This window comes from Centropristis striata, chromosome 8 (genome assembly GCF_030273125.1).
Source record: "Centropristis striata isolate RG_2023a ecotype Rhode Island chromosome 8, C.striata_1.0, whole genome shotgun sequence".
In the NCBI taxonomy this organism is placed as follows: Eukaryota; Metazoa; Chordata; class Actinopteri; order Perciformes; family Serranidae; genus Centropristis; species Centropristis striata.
The window spans coordinates 32,538,618-32,547,498 of record NC_081524.1 but is presented as its reverse complement, the minus strand read 5'-3'; the positions used below and the strand labels follow the sequence as shown (position 1 = coordinate 32,547,498).

The window sequence follows — 8,881 nt, the reverse complement described above, 5'->3', positions numbered from 1 at the left end:
AAACTCAGAAATCTGACTTTATTCTCAGAATTCTGACTTTATTCTCAGATTTCTGACTTTATTCTCAGAATTAAAGTCAGAATTCTGAGAATAAAGTCAGAACTCAAATATTTAATTCTTGTATGGCCCTAATCCTTCTTCTACACCTAATCCTCTTCCTCTCCTATTCCTCTTTTCGTCTTTGCAATGCACAATACTACTTGTCTGTGTGTGGGTATGGTATTTAAAATATCTTTCAATGCCTAGCTTCGACATTTCTGCGTCGCCCTGTTGGCTGTCTTACCTGGAGTTGAACTGGAAGTTGATATCAGTTTTACCTCCGGTTTTTTTTTTCCAGTGAAGACTCTTTGAGGAGATGACGAGCGTTAGCTTCCACCATGAGAGGAGAAATTCACCTTCGAAAAAAAAAATAAAAAAAGTAACTCTGATGTCCGCCTCCGGTAAGTCCACGTTGAGCTGGTGTTAGAGGGTTTGGAGAGCCCAGGTCTTCACTGTGAGGATGCGACCTCTGGACTGCTGTATGCAGCCAACAGAGCTAACATAAGATAACTGCAAATAATAAAAGGATGAGATGCTAATTGTTTAAGGCAGTGGTTCCCAAAGTTTTTTTACTGGGCCCCCCTTTTCAATCTAAAAAATACTTTCAAGCCCCCCCCCCCCCCCCCCCCCCCCCGGCGGCCTCCACACAACAAGCAAGAATGGTCTTGTCATATTTTTTCATCTTTGTTTTTTGTATTTGTAATATTTCGAGTAGAGTCATGATCTGATTTAGCTTTTACCACACTGTAAAAAATGTTTGTAGAAATAACAGTAAAACACTGTCAAATACATCAGAAATAAGGCGTAAAATGAAAAATTGTATGTCATCGTACTAGACACTTTGAATTTCCGTAAATCAAAATTTTTCTGTCATAAACTGGAAGAAACACACAGTTTTGCTGTAAAAAAATATAACATTTTCATGCAAAATTAATTAAGAAATACCATGATGTGTGAATGAATGACACAACTACCCTAAAAATAACGGGATTATTCAGTCTAAATTACAGTTTTTGCTGATATTTACATTTAAGTTTAGAATAGAAAACCCACTCACTGTAATTTTTACGGTGAAGTTCTGGCAACCACAGCTGCTGGTATTTTACCGTAAATTAAACAGATAATTTTTTACAGTGCAGCATTGGAGAACAATAAAATTATTTCAATTTAGCCTTGCCACGCCCCCCTTTTGTAACCCTGGGGGCCCCCCCCTAGGGGTCACGCCCCCCAGTTTGGGAACCACTGGTTTAAGGGCTTTATTGATGCCGCTAATTTATTTAAATAGTTTGTAATTGTGTTCGCTTTTGTTACATTTTAAAAAAAAGTATTATTATTATTTTGTATCCCTTTATTGTATTATTCATTTTTTTTGTTTTGTTATTTTATAGAATGTAGGGGCACTTTGTTATTGTTTGTTGTAAATGTGCCTTGTATTATTAAAAAATCTATAAAAATCCATTATTAAAAAATAATTTGAAATGGTAAACATTTTCTATATGTAATACATTTTAGACAGCATTATAGCCCCCGAAATCAGGTAATGAACAAAGCACAAATTATTTTTCACTTTTAAGTGACCAGTACATTCACACAGGTGTTTTTATGTATTACGCTAATTAGACTTGAAATTGGGTTGAACAAGATGTCAATCCAGCACAGGGTGTAGGGTGTACACACCTACAAAGTCAACAGAAGAGGGCTTATTTGTGATGTTAAGTGAAAACACCTGTGTGGGCATACTATTGATATGTATGGATTCTATATTGATATTGGGAATTTTATATGGTGAATAATTACCAGAAACCATTATACAAATCAGATTTTTTTTTTCCACTTCCATTAACATTGCAAGATAGGGCATTTGTGAGACTCTGTGGTGTCAGAACAATCAGAAATATTAGTAAACACTCAAAGCAATAAAATACAAACATCTTCTTTCTCACATCTTTGCTGCTTCGGCAGGAATATTTCCCAGCTCAGGAAAAGGGGCCATCGTTGGAGTACGTGAACGCACCATTGGCCTTGGCGGAGGTCTGCTCCCTTTGAGTGCCATCCTGGTTTGGAATAGTGTCTCTGGCCTCCAGGTGAGTGTAAGTTACACTATTTTCCAGTTTTAGTTCTCTAAAAACTAGATATTAACTTCAGGAGTGGTTGTTTTTAAATGTTTCACTAGCTAGACACTCCCTCTGTCTGTCTTTGTCAACAAGTAGTGTATAGTGGGTTTTTCATTTGATAATATTATGAAAGAATATCCACTATAGCCACTAAAGTTAGTTGATAAGCACAGGTTGGACCAAAGAGTGAATCTGTTTTAAATGACAGTTACACATTTGACTCTCATTCTCTCTTTCTACTTTGTTTCTTTGCACAATGATGAACACACAGTTCTGGAGAATAATAATCACATATGTGAATTCTTAAATTGAGTGGTGTTCTCCTTTAAGGACACAGCAGCAGCGGTGGCGGCAGCAGCACAGTAGTAGAGCACCATCTGATAGTCATTACCCCTCCCCTCTCCTCCCCCTCCTTTCTCCTCCTCTTCTCCCGCTTGATACTCTTCTCTCAGCTCAGACGTATTATTCATTAGTCTGATGAAAAACACCCACCAACTTAGCCAGGCCCAACCTCGCTCACACACACACACACACACACACACTAACTTAAAGACACATATACATTTACACACACACACAAAGTCTCAACCCAGCTGAACCGCTCTGGCGTGGGTCAGGGACCTGTCAAAACTCGGAAGCAGGTCTGGACCCGATACCGTACCACAGAGCAGGCGTCTAGAGGGGGAGAGGTACTCCAAGGACCAGAGCTATTTATCCTAGTCCTTGGACGGTCGTTTCTAGCCTGCGCTGAAAGTGATAGAAGGAGGGAATAGAGGAAGAGTTTCTAGACTTGTTATGGTGCCACTGAGCAGACGTCTGGAGAGGGTCATTACCAAAAGTAATTGTCTAAAAGGACAGCAGGAAGAAGAATAGGAAAAGGAAGAAAAGAAGGAGCGATGGTGGAAAGCAGGAGGGAAAAGGAGACGGAGGCAGTGGCTGTGAGACAGAGGAAGAAAAGTAGGATGGAAAGGAAGGAAATGAAAGAGGGAGGGAAAGAAGACGAAGGGGAGAGAGTTATCGGCGGCCTGCCAACGCTCCAGACTGCATGGTGTATTGCATGGGGAAAATGGTCGGAAGTGCTCGCCCCCCCAACTTGCACCCCCGCCACCACCACCACCACCACCAGCCCCAATTTCAGCCCCATTCAGCCTCAGCTCCAGCCACACTCTACTGTGTTTCCCAAGAGTGCCAGACTCTACAGCTGGCCCTATTAAACCGAGAGAGGCAGAGAGACAGAAAAAAGACGGAGAAGGAAAGAGAGGTCACACAACTGGAAGACATCAGTTGAAACCGTGCTCGCTCTCTTAGTTTTTTCCGTTCATATCCCGTTTTATGATAGAGTTTCTCACAAACACGCTCGCGGTGCACCGGGTTCAAACACATAGTAAAAAGCTATTGTTTGATTCGACATCCCTCAGAACGCTGTAAAACAATGAAACAAATGCTGGGATATTAAAGTCTGTGTGACTTTTATCTCGTTTGTCTGAGTGCGTCTGAAGGCTGTCGTCATACATCTGAGCCCTGCTGCATGAGGGTGTCTCTTCTAGTTTGTTTGAATCTTGCAGTATTTGTGAACACTATGGGGCAATAAAAGAAACTTTGAGGCATGGAGGTCTGTTTCCAATCCATTATCTGGTGTTCATTTGCAGTTTGCTTCTTTTCTACTGCAGCTTGTCTGAGTTTAACCTTGAAGGCTTTTTCTCACAGATTCTCTGTGCTTAATGTAAATACACACATTCACACTTACGCTGAGTATTTCAACAAACAGTTCCTGGCCATTGATCCACTCAACTGGGGCAAATGAGTGTGAAGCTCAAGGCATCTCACCTCCAGTATGTATCGACAGTCACAGGCCTTGATCAACAGCCTTTTGCAACTTAATATACTATTTTTCATTGTGACTGCAGTCTAGGACTGTCTGGATCTGGGACCGGAGTTGTAGAAAGTCTTGACCAATGGATAGTGAAAAGCTACTCACTCATTCACTCACTCACTCACTCACTCAGTGGCCGACAGATTATTTATTCCTATGCGAGTAGCATATATGTAGCCATAAATGTGAAGGCTCTTCAGCTAAACAATGACAACTCTACACACAAATATAAATCCAATTTCCTTAATATCCAAGCCTGCATTTATGTTAAGTTTCTATACCATAAGCTTCTTTCTTTTCTCTCTTTTGTGACTGCTTATTTCTTTTGTTGATAAATAACAGATTGTACATTTCTAATTTTTAAATTAGTTAAAGTTGTAACAGGGTAGGCGTAACAAGCTATGCTTCAGCCTACGTCTTTTCGGTCCAAAGGTCTATCATCAATTTTCTCTCTCTGTTTACATGTTGTTTACTTTGATCAATGTTTTTTTTTTTCTGGCTTGTTGCTTCTGTTTTGATGACATGTATTGACCGAAATAAACAGATACGAAACGAAACGAAACCATTTAGTGCTGTATGCTGCTCATGTGTATCTCAAGGTGTACTCAATTACAAAGCCAGGCTAGTCTCAACGCTCTGTTGCCCTCAACATTTTATCCCAGTGTAGGTGAAAGGTCTGGTTCATGTCAGTGGATATAAAAAAAATGAGTACACCATTTGCTTTTCTGCAGCCATGAGCACCACTTTAACCTTTCTTCTCATGACTTAGCCCTCTGTTTCCTGTCGAATTACTGTTGGCCACAGAAAATGAATGGGAAGACACTTAACCAAGGTATAGGGATTGGCAGGAGTTGACTGAGTGCCAATTTGGAGCCACTGTTTGTTACCTGTGAGATACTGTATGCTTTGTTGAAGTACAATACATTTCAAAGGCTCTCTAGAGACCTTATTGAGAGCCATTTTCTCAAGGGAAACAGTTAAAGGCTTTGTTACAACTAAATCAGTTCAATACAGACAACTGCAGCTGCCGTGCACTCTTTATATGATGGAAAGTAACCAATATTAAAAAATCTAAGCTGTGATTACTCAGCTCAAGAAGGCTCAGAGTAGATCCAGCCTCCTTTTTACTCGCTCTGAGTTATTGACGACATAAAAGCAGCTCCCCAGACTCTGCTGTTAAAGACTGTGGCCAGTAGCAGCTCTACCTCTCTGTAACAGAGGAGTGGTGGAGCGGTAGTAGCAGACTAAAAGGGAAATCAGCTGTGATGTCATCGCCACTAATGAGGTGGCAGGAACAATTTGACCACCTGACTCACTCACCAGCGCACCTCTCTTTTTAACTTTCTCTTCATCTCTCCCAACCACTTTCTCACTCACTTCTTCTCCCTCCCTCCATCTGCCACCATCTCTGCCTACCGCTCATGTTTTTTTTTCCCTGGGCTATGTGTTTTCCCTGACTGGTTATATGAGCTTAGGCTCTGGCTGCTTCACTGCAATCATTTCCAGAGCCACACTTGAATGCAGCAGTTTGGCAGTTTGGGCTTGATGAGACAAACACAAAAGTCAAAACAAAACTTACCTGAATGTCGTTCACTTCACTAAATTAGTAGTTTGTAGGATTTAGTGGCATCTGGCGTTGAAGTTGTTGATTACAACCAAATTAATAACCCTGCCTCCCTATCGCCGTGGGGAGTCGCTGACGGCGGTTGCAGAAGCATTTTGGTCTTATCTATTTCAATAAAGAATGAGTCAACTCACTTTATTTATTACCTCCGAAAAAATTCTCATGACAACAATATGATCTCAGTCGCTATTAAATTTTCAAGACAATGTGATGTTAATTGTGTAAATAATGGTCCAATTTAGAAGAAAATAGATCAAAGCAAAGCAATTCGTATCCATGGCAACGTGTCAATAAAGTTAAAAAAAATGTTTTTAAGGATGTTTACCAGTATCGTTTCATAACATTGACATTGACATTTTCACTTAATGAACATTTTGTTCATTTAAACATTTTGTTTTTTGTCGCCAAAATTAACATCCCAGTTAATGCTACAGTTAATGTTAACATGAATTGGCAGCGACTTCGCACATGTAGCCATCAGCCAAGTGCAGTCAGGTTGCCGGTGTAGATGGCGTGTAGTGCAGTGTCCTCGGTCGTCAGTCAGATCCACATCTCGCTCCTCCCCATCTTTCAAAAGAAAGATTGTGTAACACTGAACTTGATGCTTCAAACGGGCAGTCCACAAACCAACGGGTGACGTCACGGTGACTACGTCCTTTATTTATATACAGTCTATGCTCCCTATCCAAGCATAGGAGCACGTAAGGTGGCCAACATGTAACAAAAAAAATGGGAAAGACTTTCTGTAGAACCAGTGTTTGGTTCTGGGCTAGGGTAGACACATGCAACATGTCGGACTCCATGGAAGCTCTCTACGTAGATATGAAGGGCTTTTTTTATACTTATGAAACTATGATTCTTAATTTCAGGTGACTATACACTAATGAAAACATAGTAATATCATGTTCAATTTCTGTCAATAGATCCCCCCTTAATCCTACACATTGGTCCCTTAAAGCCACACATGATCAGTGGTATAACCACTTTGTGCTGGCTGTGTCATTGTTTCCTATAGGGAGAGTGGTTAATAGACAGGATGGAGGAGGGGGTGAGACAACTTGCCACGCAAAAACTTCAAAACATTGATAGCATTTATATGTATTTACACAAAGAAACTAAAGACAGCAATTGAGCATTGTAGGTGGGAAAATACCATAAAAAAGCCTTCTGATCTTCAGCCACAGAGGAGATAAATTAATGCCCAAAGGAATAGTGCTACATTTTGAGAAAAAGTCTTCTTCGCTTGCTTGCTGAGAGTGAGATTGAAGATTGTGCTTTATGCTTCAGAAGGGGAAAACAGCTATTTTATGAGTACTTCTAAAGCTCACAGATTCACACATTTGATATTGCTTTATGTACTCTGTACAAAACCAAAGTGTGGGGATTGTGTGCTGGCAAGAAAGCAAATAAGTGTATTTGCTTTCCAGGTATGGAATTTGTGATTTTGCTGTATGAACCAGTAAAAGTATTTGCCTACTCACGAAATTGTACTTCAACACTGGGTAACCAGCTGAATTTTCAAACTTATTCTTTATGTGTCAGTTTTTTTCCAAAGGTTTTACTTTGGGAAAGCTAAAGTGGCGGTCTAATACAAATAAATATTTAAGTGCAGAAGCAGTTTTATTGTCAGGTCAAGTCCAAATATTTCATACTTCATACTACGTTTTATGACTGTACTACTGTGGTGCAGCAGTGGAGCAACATTCACAGAGCAGACCTTGAAGAGTGAAAAACAATCCTTCTTTAAAAGTATCACTTAAATTATTGGGCAGTAGGGGGGTTGAAGAGTCGCCTTTTGCTTGTCCTTCTCCAGAAGGTCAGAGGTCAGGGTCACCTACAGATGTATACCGGTTGAGCTGATACTGAATTTTCTCATTTTCTTGCTTATCCAACCACATACTAGAATAAGGAGCAACATATTCAGCACAATAAACAGGAAAACAGTCATTTAAATTCCAGTTCTTGTATGTTGTATACATTTTATTGTATCTCAAAAGAAAGGAGAGACTGTGGGAGGTGTGAGGGTAAAGATCGGTGCTATGTGTAGAATGGAAGAAGTGAGCAGAAGAGTTCATTTGTTGAACTTGTTAAGGGAGGCTCAGGGTTGAAGTGAAAGCTGTGTGAAGTCAAACCTTTGTGTTAAGTGTGTGTGTATGTGTGTGTTTGATGTTACAGTCTTGTAAAGCAGCAGCTGGAGAGGGCTGTCCCCCGAGAACCACCACAGCCGGCTAGTAAACCACACACACGCACACACACATACACACACACACACACGCACACACACACACACACACACACACACACACACACACACACACACAGATGCAGTCTTTAATAAAGCTATTGCTCGGGAAACAGACCAGACCCGGCCAATCTGAGGCTCTTTTAAGGCGAGAGTGACACGGTCATGCTCACATTCATATAGATTCATGTCCTCACAGCAAAAAAAATGTTACTTGACTGAAGAACCTCATTACTTTGACTTTAAAACCTGCAGATTCATAATCAGGCAACAGAAAAAGTAGGACAGATAAGAGATGGATGTAGTGAAATGAAAGTATTTTACTGATCTGTGCAATTATAAGTATATGTCTGCATATGGTTCTACTGTAAAACTGTAAATGTACTGTAAAACTGCCCCGTCCAGATGTGCAGTTAGTAATACAAGCCACAGCAGGGGGGGACACCTAGTGAGTGCTATGAAGCTCAGTAGCTCAGTGAAGCTCATTAGAAAAGTTGAACACCTGGAAGCCACTTAGCTTAAATTTTTATGTATGTTATGTATTTTGTATTTTTTTGGTTTTGTAGATGAATCAAGGCTGATGAACCAACAGGAAAAGTTAATAGACTGACATTAAATGAGCTTTGCGTATTAAAAAGAGCACCTTTTCTCCTTTTTTGGTCCTTCATTCACTTGAGAAAATAAGAGACAGGTGCAAGGGCTGAGGCAACAAGTTTTTTTCTGTTTATGGCAAGTCTCTGTTTAGACAAACATTAGCTGCAGACAGAGCTCTGAATTAGTCTGCACCACAAGAATCTCCATATTTAAGGAAACCACTGTTCTTTGCACATTCACATGTCATCAAATATCTTTTTTTCCCCCCTTGATTGTAGGAATTATATTGGATGACATCATGCTGCAGCTGACTGGGAGCAAACACTCCTATTTTAGAGCTGTGGATCGTTTCCAGGGAGATGATATAACACAGTCCAGATGAGCCCCTCCAAGGA

At 40.3% G+C, this 8,881-nt stretch overlaps 1 long non-coding RNA gene across 1 annotated transcript; it reads left to right on the top strand.

Moving 5' to 3' along the window:
- Nucleotides 1–208: 208 nt before the first annotated feature.
- LOC131975769 (uncharacterized) lies at nt 209–7,867 on the top strand. Its single transcript, XR_009394750.1, has 3 exons — nt 209–440; nt 2,002–2,123; nt 7,826–7,867. It is a non-coding gene; the product is annotated as an uncharacterized LOC131975769 (long non-coding RNA).
- The last annotated feature ends 1,014 nt before the right edge of the window (nt 7,868–8,881 follow it).